This window comes from Aotus nancymaae, unplaced genomic scaffold (genome assembly GCF_030222135.1).
Source record: "Aotus nancymaae isolate 86718 unplaced genomic scaffold, 86718_ANA_hifiasm-v0.15.2.pri h1tg000089l, whole genome shotgun sequence".
NCBI lineage: Eukaryota > Metazoa > Chordata > Mammalia > Primates > Aotidae > Aotus > Aotus nancymaae.
Window position 1 is genome coordinate 5,821,290 of NW_026988504.1, and position 20,219 is coordinate 5,841,508.

At 54.6% G+C, this 20,219-nt stretch overlaps 1 protein-coding gene across 2 annotated transcripts in view; it reads right to left on the bottom strand.

Moving 5' to 3' along the window:
* Positions 1–20,219, bottom strand: part of SEPTIN9 (septin 9) — a 216,237-nt gene that overhangs the window by 132,157 nt on the left and 63,861 nt on the right. The gene's annotated exons all lie outside the window — the stretch shown is intronic.

A 20,219-nucleotide genomic window follows, 5' to 3' on the forward strand; every position in this document is an offset into this window, starting at 1 on the left:
GGAGGAAGGCGGGCGCCGGCCCCTCCCCGCGAGCTGCGCCCCCGCCCCGCCTCCGCCTCCCGGGCGGATCAGGTTCCTGCACCCGCGCGGGCCCTCCCGGTCTCGCACTGGCTGCTCCGCCCGCCTGTCAAGGCTGGGCCTGGGGGGCTGGGGCCCGAGCTGCCGCTGGGGGACAGTCCTGGGCACAAGACCGGAGGACCCCCCTTCTCCCCGCCTGGCCCGCGCCCAGGGGACGGTGAGGGATGCGGCCTCAGCCCCTCCCCCCGGGCTCCCCGCTGCGGCCAGATGTGGGCGGATGTGGAGGCCGGGCTGTAGCGAGGGGGGCGGGCGCCCAGAGGGGAAGAGATTCCTCCCCTTCCCCGAGCGCAGGGTCCTTCTGCGGGAGGCTGTATTTGGGCAGCCAAACAAAGTTCGCTGTCAACGCCGCCGCGCGCTCTGCGCTTGCAAGGGTTAAGTAGAGGCGCACGCAGCGGGCGGGCGGGATCCCAGCCTGTGGGCTCAAGACCGAGGGGCGAGGGGCGAACACGCGAGTCCCATGGTACCAGCCAGAGGCCACCAACTCCCACCCACCAAAGGCACCCCTGCAGCTAACACCCCCACCACGACCCCCACCCCGGGGGCCACTGCTGCACTCTTAGGTGGGCCCTGGAGAAGGCACTGGCCCGGAGAGGGGGCGCAGGGCGGGGATGGAACACGGCTGTCAGAGAAGCCCGGGACAGGCGCCGCCTCCCTCCCTCCCCAATCAGGGCCTCCTGAGAGCAGGAAGTAGTAGTAGTTAGGAGGAGACGTTTCCCAAGGTGTGAAGGAAGGAGCTAGGCAGCGAGTGAGCATAAGGGGAATGGTCCAGGGGCTTCTCCCTCCCGCTTGGCGCCTAACCAGGGGCGCGGCCTTCCCGTCCAGGCCCGCAATCTCTCGCCACCCTTAAACTCTATTACCTACAAGGCAGGCAGGGCCGAAGGGCTAAGGTAGACCTGGGGACCTGGATTAGACACAGAACTTGAGAAGCAACAGGCTCTCATCCCCAAGAAGGGCCCTCCAGGTCTGGCACCTACACAGAGAGAGTTGCTTCTTCCACTCACCCTGGAGAGCCAGAAACCCACTCCTGCGTGCTCTCCCGGCCACCCGAGTCAGGGGCCATGTGAGAATTCATAGCACTGAGTAACACCCCCACCCTCGCAGCAGCAGGCTGCAACTCTACAACTGCACTCCGGTCCCTTAAGTGTGTGGCCCGGGAGTGCCTGAGAGTCGCTGGCTGCCCGCTTGTCCCTCCCCTGCTCTGAAATATCCCAAATGTGCAGGAGTACTGAGACTCCACAGCCCTCCTGGAGAGTTGGGGGGCAGGAGGTGCTGCTTGCTGGGTTATACCCAGGTCTCTTTCAGAAAACGCTCTGGGTTTGGTTGGCTTTTTAAGTAGATGAAATCAAGTCCTTCCTTTTTAAGGAAAGCAGTCACTCCCTCCCTCATGCTTTGGATATTTTGAACTATTTTCAACCAAGTGAGTTTGTGGACATGGGAACTGCAAAACCACAGACATTTCAGATGCATGCACACCCTCATCTGCCTGGGATCCCGGGTTTCAGAAATGGAGCCATTGCTGACATTAATAGCCCCCCACAATCTTCCACACCAGGCCAGGATATTTCTTGTCTGAACTCCAGCACCTGGGCCTATCGGACAGTCCAGCCCCTACTGAGCCATCTGTCCATGCCGCATTTGGGGAATTGGGGGTCCAGTCCCGAAGAAACTCAGCCCAGCGATGCAGCCCCCTGGGAAGATGCCGGTCCGGCACAACATCCATCCTGAGCCAGAGCATTCTTCTGTAGTGTTTTTATAAAAAGCACCTGGTGAGTGTGGACACACCCATGCAATTGTTCTCCCCCAGGCCTGGCATGGACTTCCACCAGATTAGCACAGGGTCAGCTGATCGTGCATTCTCTGTCTCCACGCACAGGGCAGCAAACATATTTAGCTCCCTGGGGAGCCCCACCAGGGTACACGCCTCACTAAAATGGGAACCGAAGGGACAATGGCAGGAGGGAGGCCAGAAACTGCCTGTGCCTTCATGACTGTGCTCAGAGCCCACCCGCTCCAGCCCCGGCTGCTGCCCCTTCAATGTAATCACTCAGCGCCACATGGCCAGGCCTAGAATCCTCCAGGTAAGGAGGTTCCCCAAAAACCCGGGCTTGACCACACTCCCAGCCAGGAAGTTCACCCTTGTTATCTAACCAACTACTCTAATTGTACATCATTTATTTCCTTTTTCTTTTTTCCTGTCCTCAGAGGAGATGGGAAACAGCTGGGCACCACCCTTCAAGTCATAATTACCTTTTCCAAATTCGAAGACAATCCAGTTGCTCCTTGGCCTTCTCCTTCTCAGCCTAAATCATCTTTCCCCAGCCCTTTAATCATATCCCAGGCTGTCCTTTGATCATCGCTAAGGGCTGGGTCCAGTCCGGGGCTCCAGGGTTTTAATAAGGCCTGATTGCTACAGGGTAATTTGGAGACCCCCCACCCCCTTTCCTAGGGCCTCGGGGGCTGGACACACAGTCCCAGAAGGGGCACCGGGCAGAGAAGATGCATGTCGGCAGCAGAGAAGAAACTGAGCAGACATTTGGCAAGAACAAAATAAAGGCCTGCGCGTGCAGCAAGGTGCATTCTTCCAAGGTCACGGGAGACCAACTGCAGGCCTGGCCAAGGAGACTGCCTGAATCTTCAGTGCACAAGACCTGTAGTGAGTGGAATGGTGACTGCCCCCCTGGAAGCTCAAATGTGACCTGATTCTGTTTAAGGGTCTCTGCAGCAAGAATTAAGACAAGGATCTCAAGATCAGATCATCCTGGATTAAGGGGGGCCCGAAATTCAGTGCTGTGTCCTTCCAAGAGACAGAAAAGAAAGTAGAGAGACACAGAACAAGGCCTTGTGAAGATAGGGACAGACACTGGAGTGACGCGGTCATAGGCCAGGGAACACCTGGGCCACCAGAAGCTGGGAGAGGCAAGGAAAGGTTCTCCCCTGGAGCCTTCAGAGGACGCTGGCCCTGATGGCACCTTGATTTCAGACTTCCAGGCTCCAGAACTGTGAGAGGACATATTCCCATTGCTGTAAGCCACCCAGTTTCAACAGTTGTTACAGCAGCCAGGAGAAACTCATGCAGACCTTAGATCCCATCTGCGTCATGTCTTGAGGTCAAAGCTTCATACAGCAAAGATGTCTAAGCAATCACAAACCTCCTGTGGGTAGCCCATGCGTCCAGCAGATCACTGTCCCGAGGGAAGGGGGATGGGGACAGGGAAAAGAGGCATTGGAAGCCCTGTGCAGGCCTTTCTGGAAATGGGAAGGAGCAGGTCTGGAGAGAAACCCCACAGGTCAGGCCCTGGGGAAATGAAGCTTACAAAGCATGGGACCAGAGGGTGGAGGAAATCTACCAGGAAGCAGCGTTTGGCACACACATCCATATCCGTGACCCCGTCTCCAGGCATGGCCTCCACAGACATGCTCAGCTGGCAGGGAAGCGACGCAGCAAAAGGGGCTTGGGGAGCAGAGGGCGGTCAAGGGCTCTCTCCCAGCAACACTGAGGCTCCGGATGGGACACCCCATTAGGTGGCGGTCTGTGTCCTCATAGACGGAGGTTTCCCAAGGGCAGGGTCCAGAGGGTCTCATCTCTGCGTGGCCTGACACACAGTAGGCCTCCCAGAGCTGCTGAGCCCTGGGTCCATCAGCAGCAGGGTCTTCCACAGACCCCCAAGTTCCCTCAGCCCCCCATCTTAGGAAACGGCGCTACCGTCTGCCCAGTTGCTCAAGCCAGGTCTTCAGGCATCACTGTTGACTTTTCTCTTCCCCTCACCCTCCGCATCCAAACATGGTGCATTTCTACCTGCAGTGTATCTGCAGGTCAGTCCAAGCTTCCCTCCTTCAGAGCTGTGCCGCTAACGTCAACAACCGGCCACCTGGCGCCTACAAAAGCAGCAACACCCGGTCCCCGATCTATAGCACTTGCCTATTCCTGTGATGTCAATACTCCCACCTTGGCCAATTTCTTTTCTTTTCTTTTCTTTCTTTTTTGAGACAGAGTCTCACTCTGTCACCCAGTCTGGAGTGCAGTAGCGCAATCTCAGCTCACTGCAACCTCCGCCTCCCAGGTTCAAGTGATTTTCCTGCCACAGCCTCCCGAGTAGCTAGAATTACAGGCACCTGCCACCACTCCCGGCTAATTTTTGTATTTTTAGTAGAGACGGGGATTCACCATATCGGCCAGGCTGGTCTCAGACTCCTGACCTCAGGTGATCCGCCCGCCTTGGCCTCCCAAAGTGCTGGGATTACAGGCAAGAGCCACTGTGCCCAGTCGGCCAATTTTAAGTTATCCGTATGACATCATTGGAGGCGAGACTGGGAAGAGATGTTCAGTCACCACCAACGTAGTGTCTCCATCACACACAGACAACCTCAAGAACACGACCGCAGCAGGACAGACAATAGTCAAATGTTGCATAAAACCTAAGAGGTGATGAAAGGTGGGTATTTATTATCTTTTGTTTTAAATATAATTACTTATAATTAACTTTTTAATTTTTTCCTTCATAACTTGTAAGTAATTTAATTCATATTATATAAATCTATCCTTTTTTCTAATAGAGCAGTGCATTTTATTACGATAAAATATATGTAACATAAAATTTACCATTTTAGGCCGGGCAGTGCACCAAGATCACGCCACTGCACTCCAGCCTGGGTGACAGAGTGGGGCTCCATCTCAAAAAAACAAAATTTAACATTTTAACCATGTTTAAGTTTACGTGTTCAGTGACGTTAAGTACCTTCACATTGCGTAACCAGCAGCACCATCCACCTCCGAAACCAAAACTTTTTCAACTTCTCAAACTGAAGCTCTGTCCCCATTAAACAATAACTCCCACCCTCCCTTCCCCTAGCTGCTGGCAGCTACCATTCTAATTTCTCTCTGAATTTGACTTCATGTAAGTGAAATCATACAGTATCTGTCCCTGTGAGACGGTTTACTTACTTAGCATGACGTCTGCAAGTTTCATTATTCAAGTTTCACAAGTAGCATGTAACAGAATTCCATTCTTGTTGAAAGCTGAATGCTGTTCCATGTATGGACACACACTTTGCAAGCCATTGCTTCCACTTTTGAGCAATTGAGTAAAAAAGCTGCTACAAACATAGGTGTGCAAATATTTGTTCAAGTCGTTGCTTTTATTTATTATTTTTATTTTTTTGAGACAGAATCTCACTCTGTTGCCCAGGCTGGAGTGCAGCGGCACAATATCACCTCACTGCCTCCTAGGTTCAAGCAATTCTCCTGCCTCAGCCTCCCGTGTAGCTGGGATTACAGGCGCCCACCACCACGCCCGCCTAATTTTTGTGTTTTTAGTAGAGATGAGGTTTCACTGTGTTGGCCTGGGTAGTCTTGAACTCCCACCTTGGCCAATTTCTTTTCTCTTTTTTTCTTTTTTGAGACAGAGTCTCGCTCTGTCGCCCAGTCTGGAGTGCAGTGGCTCGATCTCAAAGCACTGGGATTACACGCGTGAGCCACCGCGCCCAGCCGTCACTTCAGTCTTAAACATCACAGCAACTCTCCCAGTGTCCCGTGAGACCCCTTGAGACTGTTGCTTTCCGCCTCCAGGCGTGTGACAGGGACTCCCCAGAGACCTGTTCAATCCTACGCAGTGACAAAGTGCAGTTTCCTTTGCAGAATGGCAGAGTCAGGTGACTCCCGATGGGAAATGAGCTCAAAGGGGCAGCGGGGACATTCAGAACACACGTGGACTCTTCATGTGTGTTCTGCCAACCACCAGGCAGACCTGCCCAAGCCTTGACAAACCCAGGATCACTGACAGTACGTGGTTTCCACCTGGGCCAAGCCCCTGAGCCCCTTCTCCCTCTCCATCACCTGTGCAGCCACCAGGTTGTGCACTGCTAAGTCTCTTTCAGGCCACTCGAGTTTGAATCTTCCCATTCAGCCTGACTGTGACGCGGTGTGTGGCTGCAGCACCCCATCAGACCCTCTGCCTGGCTGCTTCCATGCCACCGTAAGTTTTCACTCAAAGGAGCACATGGCCAGTCTGTTCCCCAGACTTCCCAGTTATTGCCCCAGCCTGCTTTGCGCAGAAAATTTACAGCAAAACCTGACCACGGCGCCCTGAGCTCTTATCTCAAAGGCAGGGGACTTTTTAAACAAAGTATTAGTGTTCTAAATTCATGCTTTCCCAAGGAGGCTCTCGGCCTTCAGCACAGCAAAGGCTGTGCACCTTGGCTCCTCAGCTCCCCAGCTCCCCAACCCCCCACCCCCACCTTATCTGAGCTCCCCACTCCAGCACTTGGGGGCTGAATCAGCTTGGAGTTCCCCAGCCCTGCTGGCTCTGATGACATGACCAGGGACGGCAGCACTGACTGGACCTCCTGTTGATACATTTCACTGCAATAATATTCAACCTGATGGAATCCTGGGAGCAAGGCGGGGTGGGCAGGGGCTGCTCACACAGAGACAGAAGGACTGGGTGCAAAGTACGACCCTCCAGGATGCTCCCTCAGCAGCAGAAATAGCATTTGTTTATTTGCACGTCCAGAGAGCTTTAGATGCCTGTGAGGCCACCAGTGGCTCTGGTGAGTTATAACCCAGACACGATGGCTCATGTTTTCTTCCTGATCAGTCCCTCTTCACGCAGTCCCATGACCAGAGGTTTCTTTCTCCTGTTCCTACTCCAGCCCCCCAAGACACAGCCTTGACATGGCTAAAGTCTCCCACTTCCTAGCACCCGTCTGAGGCTGGACTACAGAAATGAGATGGGAACACAGAATCCCACCAACACCAGGGATGGACAAACACCCTCTGACCCTTCAGGGAGGCCTGCAGAGTCACACTAGGGGACAAAAAGAAGTGGCCAGCCTGGCACCGGCCCAGCCTCAAAGCAGCCAGTGACTAAGGCATACGGCTGGTACCTCCTCACCCCCAGGGTGCCAGGAGGGCTTGGCCAGAACACGTGCCAGCCAGGAGAAACAGGCTGTCCCTGGGGCCCTCAGCGTTCTGGTCTCCCTGCCGTTTTTCTCAAGGAGGCACCCTCCTCTGTGGGGTCTGAGGCTGGAGGCAACTTGCCACCGATGCAGTGTAGGGACGAGGGCTGAGTCACCAGCCTGCCCTCATTCCACGTCAGCAGGAACAACAGGGACTCGAGCAGAGAAGACAGCATTTATTTTTAAAGTCACCACAGAGACTGAGGCGACGTCCCCAGGGAGCTCCCATTCCTGCTGGCCGTCTGTGGACCGTGTGGCTCGATGTTCTAACAATGCCTCTGCCCATCCCGTAAGGCCCAGAAGGTGAAAGGAAAGAGGGTGGAGGTTGGGAGTGGTGGTTAGGCAACTCGGGAAGGGTGGGGAGCAGGACTGTGCCCTCCCTCTTCTCAGAAGGCTCCGCAGGGCCTGTCCTGCCTTCCACAACCCCGGGGGGATCCTCCCTCAGTGCCCGCCTCATAAATGCCTATCCACCCTACATTTGAACACTTCCACTTACAGGGAGCTCACTACCTACCTATGTCATTCATTCCATCTTTGGCTACTTTTGGCTGTTCAAAAAAGAGGGAAGAGACAGAAAGAAAAGCGAGGAAAGAAAGAGAAGGGGAGAAAGAAAGAGAGGAAAGAAAGATAGGAAAGAAACAGAAAGAAGGAGGGAGGGAGGAGGAGGAAAAGAAAGAGGAAAGAAGGAAGGCAGGAAGGATAGAGGGAAGGAGGGAAGAAAGGAGGGAGGAAAGAGAAAGAGAGAAGAGAAAAAGAGAAACAAACAAGGTGGGCTTCATGGAGCAGACTCAATAAGGGGCAAAAGCCTGCACAGTCAGGCTGTGGACGGACTTCTACGGGCGCGCATGTCCGCTCTACTCTCTCCAGAACGGAAAATGGAAAGATTTAGAGGTGTGGGTTCGTGGCAGCTCTTTCCAAAGGCCTGGAATTCGGGGCATCAGCCCCCTCAGTTTGAGAAGGAGAGTAAGATCACCAATATCCACAGTGAAGACGGAACCCCATGAGGGCTGGGGACCGCATCTCCTCTGCGTCTCCCGCAAAGACCCGATATTCTGTCTATGGGAACCTGTGGAAGAAGGAACAAAACTTGCTCTGGGGCCCTCTGAGAGCTGGTTTTCCATCCAGCAGAGGCTGCGCAGAAGAGTTTCTGGAGCCAGGCTGTCCCTACAGGCTGAGTGGAGGTGGGGCTCCTCCAGGTACAGCTGGGCTCTGCTCCACACCTCAGCCGGCAGCCCCAGGACCTCTGGGTGCTCCAGAGCTTTCTCCAGAGGGCAAATCCAGGGTACGAGGGAGGGGGGAGATGCCCGAGGTGCGGGGGGCAGCGGCCTGCCCATCTCTGCCCCAGGCCTCGCTGACCTGAACAGGGAGGCCACAGGTGTTTGGGGGTAGAACTGTGGGCTGGCGAGCCCCCCACCCTGGCCTCTCCCTGCCCCCTCTCCTCACTGCCACTGACCATCTCTGGCTACATGCTGACACCTCACGGGAGGATGGAGAAGAGAGAAGAGGAATGTCTCCGCTCTGCCCAGCACACTCAAAAGAGGCTCCAGTGCAACAGCACCGAATCCACAGCTGGATGTGTGTGGGGTCTCCCCAGGGGTGGGATGTTTCTACTCCGTTCCAGTCTGCCATGAATTGAGAGGTTTCACCAAATGTACCCCATTAACAAATCACCCTAACACTTAGTAAACAATAAAATAAAAGTAAAAATACATGCACCCCATGCCCCCCAGTGCCCCCATGCCACACCCATCTCTGCACCTGATCCTTGGCTCACACTCTTGGCCTGCCGCCTTGGGAACAGAACGCTCTGTGTGGGAGGCAGACAGGAAGCGTGGGGTGCGCTGGCTGGCCCCTCCAGACAATCTGGTATTGCTTTCCCCGGATAATGAAATCTTCCCCACCCTGAGTGTCGCTGGAAGCCAGCCCGCAGCCAGATCGACCTACATGAACCATTTGTCCCTCCTGTGAAGTGATCTTGGGGACTTAATGGGTTTGCTACTAACACGGTCCCCTGGCACTCTGTCCCCACCTTGCCCTTCCCCCCGTGTGAGTCACTGGCTGCGATGACTCGGCCCAGCCGAGGGCCCTTGCCTGCTCTGGTCAGGCCATGCAAGGGACAGACCAGAACAAAGGACCAGCACTGTGGGCCCCCCACATGGACCCCTGGAGCGCCTGTAACTGGGGGCTCCTAAGGTGGCTCCTTGCTTCTGGGGACCTGCCCACTTGGGGACAGTCTTAAGGGAGACCCTTCAAAGCAGGAAGCCAAAAGGGTGAACTAATACGGAAACATGGAGGGCCAGGGAGAACATGAAGAAGACAGGCTCGGCCGGGCACGTGGCTCACGCCTGCAATCCCAGCACTTCAGGAGGCTGAGGTGGGCGGATCACCTGAGGTCAGGAATTTGAGACCAGCCTGGCCAACACGGTGAAACACCATCTCTACTAAAAATATAAAAATCAGCCGGGCGTCGTGGCAGGTGCCTGTAATCTCAGCTACTCGGGAGGCTGAGGAAGGAAGATCGCTTGAACCCAGGAGGCGGAGGTTTCACTGAGCCAAGATCACACCACTGCACTCCAGCCTGGGCAAAAGAGTAAGACTCCATCTCAAAAAAAAAAAAAAAAAGAGCAAGCCCTGGAGAGCCAGAGGCCCCCTTCCCAGCCCTGGGTGGCCCACTTTGAGACTACAGCAGTTAGAGACAAGCTGGGGGAGGGTCTGTTTGCAATCCATAAGAACACTGTTTCCTTCTCCCACTACTCCTGGCTCTAGCAGGCCCCTGACTCCTGCCTTCCCCAGGGTCGTGGGTGCCCCAAGCTGGACTCCAGGCTGTTGGTGGGCTGACCACGTGAACTGTCATTCCCTGCTCACACTCCCAGGCAGCTTCTGTCACCTGCCGCATACAGAGTGAGAGCTTAGCAAGGCGGAGGCCACTGATCTGTCGGCCACATCTGCCTCCTCTCACTTCGCTTCTCCCTGCCTTGCTCGTCCCCAGCGGCTCGTAGTTCCCCACAAGCCAAGTGCCGGACCTCTGTGCCTGCCCTAGCCTGTTCCCTCTGCCCGGCAGGCCCTCCCCACCCTCCCAGGCCTGGCTCAGGCCCAATCTGCCTTCAGGTCTCAGCTCATCAGCTGCTTCTTCTAGGAAGCCTTCCTGGGACCACCAGATGAAGGGATTCTCCTCTGGGCCCTTCCTCTATTTTCCCAGCCCCGGAGGCAGCATCCAGGAGAGCTACAAGTGTGTGAGGAACGTGTTGAAGGGAAGCCTTTTTAAAAGCAGAAGGAGCCCAGTGAACACACAACACAGCATCGTCAGCTCAGACTGAAGGCACAGGGGAGCCAGCCTCCCTCAGCCTTGTCCGCCCCTGGCCTTCCTCTTGAGGAGGTGGGAACCAGTCAGCTGGGATCAGGAGGTGGGCTTCGTGGAGCAGAGACTCAACAAGGGGTCAGAATGAATCAGAGAGTTCTCTTGCTGCAAGGAACCTAGACGAGGAGCACCCCGCAAGAGGTGGGAGGAAGAGAGCGGCAACAGACCTCCCTTGCCCCAGCAGTCCTGCAAGCCAGATGGGCCAACTTCTCAGCACAGCTGTTCCCCAGCACAGAGAAATTTCTCACCTTCAGCAACAGGGTGGGAACATTCCCAGACAGGGCCACGGCTACTCTGGTCACAGGAACCACGGAGTCTGAGTCTCTGTGGCTTGTCCCATTTATGTGGCCACAGACCTGGCCCCAGGCCTGCTATCCTGAGCACACGTCTGGAGTTGCGGAACTCAAAGGGTAGGGCAGGGCAGGGCAGGGAGGGAATCTGCCTGATTGGTGAAAGCCACCCCATGATCCGGACTACCAACCTGCACCCAAATCCATGCCTCTGATACAGGGCATTGATTTCAAGGAGGTGAATGTGGACATTTGAGGCCAGTGAATGACCAGCTGCCAGCACATCGATGGGACCTTGGTCCTTCCCCTAACACTTTGGGGAGGAAACTGACGGAGCCTACATGGTGCATATGGTCTCCAGAGCCAGCAGGAAGTGCAAGGCCCAGCAGCTGAGAAAACTGACCACTCGATTACGAATAATCTAGAACATTGATCCAGAAAAAAAATCCATTTCTGTCCAACTGGGGACCTAAAATCTCAGGACATATGTCCCCTTCCTGTAGAACCACGTCACTTTCCTAACGCCCACCCTCACTCCCACCTGCCCGCCAAGCTTCAGTTATCCAGAACGCACGTGACAGCAACTACCGTGAATCCCACATGTCTTCCAAACCTACCCCAGGCAGCGCTGCCTCTTTAGTTCTGAGCAGCAGGCAGTGACATGCATAATTTTCACCCAGACACAGCAAGATCTTCAAAAGAAGGGCAGGCTCCGTCCAGCAGGCAGCATCTACTGATACAGAAATCAGTATGCAAATCTTTCGGGAAGATTTTCATTAAGAAAGAATGAGGCCAGGTAGGTGGCTCACACCTGTAACCTCAGCACTTTGGGAGGCCGAGGCAGGCAGATCACCTGAGGTCAGGCATTCAAGACCAGCCTGGCCAACCTGGTGAAACCCCATCTCTAATGAAAACACAAAAATTAGCCGGATGTGATGGCAGGTACCTATAATCCCAGTTACTTAGGAGGCTGAGGCAGGAGAATCGCTTGATCCCAGGAGGTAGAGGTTGTAGTGAGCCAAGATCACACCACGGCACTCAAGCCTGGGTGACAGAATGAGACTCCGTCTCAAGAAAAAAAAGGATAAAAGACACACAAGGCTAAGACGGTGGCAGGCTGGTTCATGTTTAACAAGCTGCCCTAGTGCAGAGTGGGAGGCAAGGCCTGATATGTAGTGTTTGCCAATTCCTGTGGTGTAAATACTCCCACTGTGGCAAATGTCAAGCTACCAACAGGACATCACTGAACACAGTTGGGAAGAGACATGCACCCCACTGGATGGAATGCTTAGGCAGCTACAGCTTATTCTTTCCTGGGAAGAGAGAATGTCTAGGATGCCCCATGCTATGGAGAATGGCTATGGCAAATAGGGTTCGACTGGCAGGCCAACCCAATCAACTGCCTGCTGACCTGATGTGAGGCAGGTTTCTGAGGCTGCCTCCGTGCTCAGGGAGGAAGGTGGCCATGTGGCAACAGACCTGGCCCTGGCTTTTTTTTTTTTTTTAATTGTTGTTGTTGTTGTTTTTTGAGACAGAGTTTCACTCTTTTTGCCCAGACTGGAGTGCAATGACGTGATCTTGGCTCACTGCAGTCTCCACCTCCCAGGCTCAAGAGATTCTCCTGCCTCAGCCTCCTGAGTAGCTGGAATTACAGGTGCATACCACCATGCCCAGCTAATTTTGTATTTTTAGTAGAGATGGGGTTTCACTATGTTGGCCAGGCTAGTCTCAAAATCCTGACCTCAGGTGATGCACCTGCCTTGGCCTCCCAAAGTGCCGGGATTACAGGTGTGAGCCACCGCGCCCAGCCAAGTTTGCCATCTTGAACACATATCTGAATTTATGTGCTCAGGATTTTCTTTTCCATTTTAAAACTTTGATTTTTTATTTTATTGTTAAAACTTTATTTTAAAACTTTGATTTTATTTTATTGTTTTCAGAGACAGGGTCGTGCTCTGTCACCCAGGCTGGAGTGCAGTGCTGCAATCAGAGCTCACTGCAGCCTCGAACTCCTGGGCTCAAGTGATTCTCCCATGTCAGCCTCCTGGGTAGCTGGGGCTGGGTCTACAGCTGGAGCCCACCAGGCAGGGTGCCCGCCCTTTCCAGGCCTGAGTTCTCACGTACAGAACCACTTACAAAAGGGCAGTGGACTAGGACATCTGGGGCACCAAACTGGAGTGAGCCTGGAGGCTGAAGTGGGAGGGGAGGGGAGGAGGAGAGGGGAGGGGAGGACGGGAGAGGGGAGAGAGGGGAGGGCAGGGCAGGGGAGGGGAGGGCAGAAGAAGATGGACGTGGAGAAATAAGAACAAGAGGAAACACAGGAGGAGGAGGAGCAGCCCCCTTCGTGGGGGTGGACTGTGTCCAGTGCTCTACCAAGGACATTGCATTGATCACCTGGCTTGGTTCCCACGAATACCTTTGAGGTCGCTCCTCCCTGGCCCCCATTTTTCCATGAGGAAGAAGAGGTGCAGAGCAGGAAAGAGCTGTCCCAGGCCCCCGAGCAGTACATGGAGCTGCTGGGAGTTGCCTTCAACCCCACGTCTCTGTCCTCAGCCACACGACAAACCACCAAGGTTTCACAGCCACAGGAGCTAGGCCTGGAGTCCCCACCAGGTCTCCCCAAGGCAGGGAGATGGGGCTGGAGGCCATGCCAGGTGCACAGTGCCTGGAGCTGCTTGGGAGGTGCGGGCTGGGCACTAGGCAGTGTCTGTAGACTGGAGAAATGAATGAGGCTGAGATGCAGAGTCGCTCCCTCCAAACATGACTTTCCCTAAGTTTCTGTGATTGGTCACCGAGAGCAGAGTCCTGGTCTCCTGGCGTTTATATCCAGGTCTAGGATGCCCTCCCCAGCCAGGTTTTCTTCGAGGATGGAAACTCAAAATCTCGCCACAGGAGGAAGAGCTGGGAACACTTCTAAGACCTCCACGGAGGGCACTCAGGTCCAGCCTAAGTCCTTCACCACAGAAGGCCTTTCAGATGCAGCAGCCACGGTGCATGGGTCGAGGGTCTCCACCCACCAAGAAGCAGGAGAGCCTGATGCACATTCGGTCTATGATCCCCACTCACTTGGGGGCTTTGCGTGCAGCCACGTGACACAAGGGAACAGACACCACAGCGGGGCCACAAGGCGAGTGTGGGCCAACGTGCAGGGGCGGAATCTTGGCAGTCTCCCGTGGGCTGGCAGCAGGGAGGGGCACATTTGCACAAATCCTACATGCACAGCTCTTTGCACATATGTGGCTGACAATCTCACCCACACATCCGTGCCGGGACCTGGCGGGTAGCCCACCAGCAACAGGCACTGGGAATCCCCAGCTGCTCCCCTGCTGCGGCACAGACACTGTTCAAGGCGGGATGGAGAGAGTCACTGCTTCCAAGCTCATACACCCCAAAGGGAGATGCTGGGCCGTGGAATGGAAACGGGCAGATCAGCCAGAGCCATTGGCTCTGAGTCACTCAGGGGAACGGGGACATACAGGTCCATTCATTCCCCATTTTTATTGAACAACTACAATGACTAAGCTGCACAGATCATCTGAATAATCGGCACGTAGAAAACCATTCTAATCTTCTCCTGGCCCTGACGTGTTGGGAAGAACGTGGGCTTCTGGAATCACAGAGCCAGATGGAAATCCCGGCTCAGCCGGTTATTGGCTGGGGGAGCCCAGGCAAGTGGCTCAAGGCCTCTGAGCGTGTTTCCTTGTAAAAGAGCACTGCTTGGGCCTGCCTCGCTAGCTCAGGGCAAGATAACTGAAGAGCGAGCGCCTGGCACCAGACAGGGGTCAAGGTCCTCATGGACGCAGAGTGTGACAAGCAGACGTCAGCACTGCACTGCCCTCTGCTCCTGTGGTAAACACACGAGCAAAGATGGCTTCGCGCCTGTGCTGGGGGGCAGGGACTTGGCATCAGGAGGACGCTGGTCCCCTCAGCTGCTTCTCCCAAAGCTTCCCGGGAGGAGAAATGATCCGCCCCGGTGGCATTTCCTTCCCTGACAGCTGCTGGGAGCCTCAATCCACAAGCAGGCCTGCCCACCCGGCAGTGGCCGCGTGCAGCCAGGAGGGGCTCCGGCAGCCTCGGGAGTGAGGGGTCATTCAGCCCTCCCCAGCTGGAAAGGAGGCTCCAGGCTGGGCAGGAGCATTTGGGGGAATCCAGTCCCTGGAGTTAGGCCATACCAGAGAGATGAGGCTACTAGAAGCTTCGATGGTGCCCACAGCAAAACACAACCCAAGCGGGACCCAGACCTTGACCAGCTCAAGACCTGACTCACGTCAGAGGGAAACCAGCAACTGCCATATGAGTGAGGGTGCATGTGTGTGTAAGGCAGGGGCAGACTTTGGGCAAGTCCCTTTATCCCTCTACACCTCAGTTTCCTCATCTGTAAAATGGGGTAACACAACCTACTTCACAGGGTTGTCATGAAACAAACACACATCCATATCTGTAAAGTGCTGAGAACAGCGTCTGGCACAAAAGAGGTATAGGTTTGCTAAATAAGTAAAAAATAAGACACAAGCTTAAAGCAGAGCTTGGAACACCGTGAGCATCAAGAGCTGTGCTTCTTGACCCCCCTTCTCTGTTGAGATCCTCCCATCAGAAGTGGGAGGGACCATTGAGGCTGGAGCCTTGTTCTAGGGACCTTTGTGGGGAGCCTTTCAGCCTAGAGGGACCTGTCTCAGAGATGATAGCCGCCTCAGGTCTCCATGTTCTTGTGCGTATGTGCACGCCTGTGTGCACACACATGCAACGTGCATGCGTGCATTCTCATGTACTTGTGACCATCTGCACACTCGTTCCCAGAACCCATCTGACACTGTGTCTAACTAAGATGTTGGAGCTCCGATGAATGGATTGCGGGGCCGAGACACTGTTTCCACGGGAAGCTGCTGCAGCGGCAAACTTCCTGGTCCTCAGAGGCGACCAAAAAGAAAGGAGCCTGCTCTTATCCCCTGCCCTAGAAATGATGCATGGTGTGTGGGGCCTGATGGCGGGGGCCCCTCGTAGACATATCCCCAAAAACATTACACTCCAAAAGTTATGACAACTTCAAGTTGTCATAAAATAAGACTCTTGGCATTGGCAGGGACCTCGGAGGTCCCCTCTGTGCATTTCTGAACAATTCCCACATGGCCCCTGCTTGACTGCTTCCGTGAGTGCAGAACTGACTACTTTGTGAAATAGCCTGTTCCACCGTCCTAAAGTGAAAACCGTGAGATAAACAGCCATTTCTGTATAGAGTCAAGCTCTTTACAGAGTACCTCCCAGGTACCGGCACGCCTCTCTGGTACCTCCCAGGTACCGGCACGCCTCTCTGGTACCTCCCAGGTACCGGGTACTAGCTTCATATTTTGGAGGAACTTAAAACAAATGCTCTAAACTTAAAATAAAGTTAAAATAAACTTAAAAAAATGCCCTTCTACCTGACAACCCGCCAACTACTTGGAGACCGTGGCTGTAGCCCCTTGCTCCACAAGCCACCCCATCCAGTCCCCTTTGGAATCCCTGACGTGAGCCCAGGCCCTCTCGTCACCTGCCCACGCACACCCTGGAGAGGCCCTTCTGTGGGTGAGACCTGCTGCGGGTTGAATTTTGTTCCCCCTAAAAAACAGTTGCAAGTCCTGACCCCCAGTACCTGTAAATGTGACCTTATTTGGACATAGGTTCTTCAAAGATGTAACTGAGTTAAGATGAGGGCACACTGAATTAGGGTGGGCCCTAAATACAGTGACTGGTGTCTTTATAAGACAGAGTTAGGTTGGGCACAGTGGCTCATGCCTCGAATCCCAGCACTTTGGTAGGCAAAGGTGAGAGCATTGCCTGAGCCCAGGAGTTTGAGACCAGCAACATCGTGAGCCCTCGTCTCTACAAAAAAATTAAAAATTGGTTGGGTGCAGTGGCTCATCTGTAATCACAGCACTTTGGGAGACTGAGGCAGGGAGATCACAAAGTCAGGAGATTGAGACCATCCCGGCCAACATGGTGAAACCCCGTCTCTACTACAAATACAAAACTTAGCTGGGTGTGGTGGCACACACCTGTAGTCCCAGCTATTCAGGAGGCTGAGACAGGAGAATCGCTTGAACCTGGGAGGCGGAGGTTGCAGTGAGCGAAGATTGAGCCACTGCACTCCAGCCTGGTAACAGCAAAATTCCATCTCAAAAAAAAAAAAAGTCTCAAAAAAAAAAATTAAAATAAAAAAATAAAAATTAGCCAGGCATGGTGGTGTGTGTCTGTGTCCCAGCTACTTGGGAGGCTGAGATAGGAGGATTGCTATCTCAGAGAGGGCAGTTTGGACAGAGACACAAGAGGAGACACAGGGAGAAGGCCAGGTGGGGAGGGAGGCCGAGACTGGAGTGCTACGGCTGCAAGCTCATAAACACCAGGGCTTGCCGGCCCCCGAGACCTCGGAGAACGACATGGGACAGAGTCTCCCTCAGAACCTCCGGGAGGAATGAACTCTCAGACACCTGGATCTGGGATTTCTGGCTCCAGAACCGCAAGGGAAGACATTTCGGATGTTTTGAGCCACCTCCATTGTGGTCTTTTGTTATGATAGCCACGGGACCCTTAACACAGGGCCTCAGCAGGGTGGCCCGGCGAGGGCCCCTCCCCCACTGCGGCCCTGATTTTGTAACGTCCGCGGGGTCACCCAGATGCTCACCCCCACTCTGGTCAGCAAGTGTCATGGATTTTCCCACGCCCAGCAGTAAGGGCAGCCACGCCGCTGGCCAAGCACCTGCTATGCTGGGGCCCCGTGAGGTCCTGGGGCTCCTCCTGCTTGTTCACACTTGCAGCTCACTTCCCTTGCCTGCACCACATCTGAGGCTGGGGCTCTGGGAAAGGCTTGGGGACCTGTGCTTTATTTTACACATTTCCCAGCTGACTTCATCAGCCCCTGAATGGGCCTGCCTGAAGGGGGGCTGAGCTGGGTGCCAGCCAGCGTCCTCAGCGGCAGCCTTCCCGCCTCTCTGACCTTGGCCCAGGACTCAGGGGCAGGGCCTCCAAGGGCCCTGGGGCCGTCTCTGAGGTCAGCCTTCCTGCTGACCACAGCTCACAGGAGGAGGGCCTAGCCTCGAGTGTGGCCGCCCGCGACCTTGAGCTGCAGACGTGTCTCCAGAGCCTGGACAGGAGCCACCAGGGCAGCCCCTCAACGTGCTCAATGCCATAGGCAAAATTTGCTCTTCTCAACATAAACTGTCCCCAGCCCCACTTAATGTTCCCTTGAACAAGCAGCAACAAAAACATGGTTTTGTGCCAAAGGTGGGGCCTACAGTTTCCCAGAACCCGGTTTCCTGCCAGGCCTAGGTACAATCCACAGGAGCGCTCGCCCCTGACTCCTGCGCACGCGCACGCGCGTGTGCATGTGTGTGTGTGTGTGGTGTGCCTGCACAAGTCCCATGTGCAGCCTTAAGAAGGGTGAAGAGGCTCGGGGAAATTCTTTCTGGCAGTTAAGAAGACAGAAAAAAGGAAAATGAGATCTATGTACATGTGTGCAAGTGCACACACAGCACACACACACTCAGCTCACACAACACACACACTCAGCTCACACCACACAGGTCCACACACACACTCAGCTCACACCACACACACTCAGCTCACAGCACACAGGTCCACACACACTCAGCTCACACCACACAGGTACACACACACACACCACACAGGTCCACACACACACACTCAGCTCACAGCACACAGGTCCACACACACACAGCTCACAGCACACAGGTACACACACACACACTCAGCTCACACCACACAGGTCCACACACACACTCAGCTCACACCACACACACTCAGCTCACACCACACAGGTCCACACACACACTCAGCTCACACCACACACACTCAGCTCACAGCACACAGGTCCACACACACTCAGCTCACACCATACAGGTACACACACACACACCACACAGGTACACACACACACACTCAGCTCACAGCACACAGGTCCACACACACACACCACACAAGTCCACACACACACTCAGCTCATACCACACAGGTCCACACACACACACTCAGCTCACACCACACAGGTCCACACACACACACAGCTCACACCACACAGGTCCACACACACACACCCCACACAGGTCCACACACACACTCAGCTCACAGCACACAGGTCCACACACACACACTCAGCTCACAGCACACAGGTCCACACACACACATACCACACAGGTCCACACACACACTCAGCTCATACCACACAGGTCCACACACACACACTCAGCTCACAGCACACAGGTCCACATACACACTCAGCTCACAGCACACAGGTCCACACACACACTCAGCTCACACCACACAGGTACACACACACACACACTCTCAGCTCACAGCACACAGGTCCACATACACACTCAGCTCACAGCACACAGGTCCACACACACACTCAGCTCACACCACACAGGTCCACACACACACACTAAGCTCACACCACACAGGTACACAGACACTCAGCTCACAGCACACAGGTCCACACACAGACTCAGCACACACCACACAGGTCCATACACACACACTCAGCTCACACCACACAGGTCCACACACACACAGCTCACACCACACAGGTCCACACACACTCAGCTCACACCACACAGGTCCACACCCACACACACTCAGCTCATACCACACAGGTCCACACGTACACACATGCTTAGGCACACAGCACACAGGTGCACACAGGTGCACACTCAGCATACATGCAGACACACAGCACACAGGTATACACACACACTCAGCACACAGCACACGGTGCACACACACACTCAGCACACAGGTCCACACACACACACTCAGCACACAGCACACAGGTGCACACACACACACTCAGCACACAGCACACAGGTCCACACACACACATGCTCAGGCACACAGCACACAGGTCCACATGTGCACACACTTGCTCAGGCACACAGCACACAGGTCTACACGCACACACTCAGCACATAGCACACAGATCCACACACACACTCAGCACACACGTGCACACACACATACACTCAGCACACAGGTCCACACGTGCACACACATGTGGCCGCACAGCACATAGGCACACACACGCACACACATGTACACATAACCCTGCAGGAAAGCCCTTCCTTATCTTTCACTCTGAAGGGTCCCCAGGCTTCATGAAACAAGATTAGATTTTGGAAGTTTGATGAAAGATTTGTCTGGAGCATTCTGGTCATCTCCACCAGCCCTTCTAGGTGTGGAAGGCGTGTCTCCTGTATCCACCCACCTCCTGTTCCCACCCTCACCTCCACCCACCTCCTGTTCCCACCCTCACCTCCACCCACCTCCTGTTCCCACCCTCACCTCCACCCGTTTCCTCCTCTTTGCTCCTTTAGCCCTCATGCTGCCTGCTCCAATCCCAACCTTTGCACTTGGACAGGAATTATTTCCTCTGTAGAAGGGTGTACATGCACGTAGACACACACACACGCACACGCGCGCACACACACACACATACACACACACACACACTGCACTGGAGGAGAGGAGAGAGGCAGAGCTTCTTCCGGATC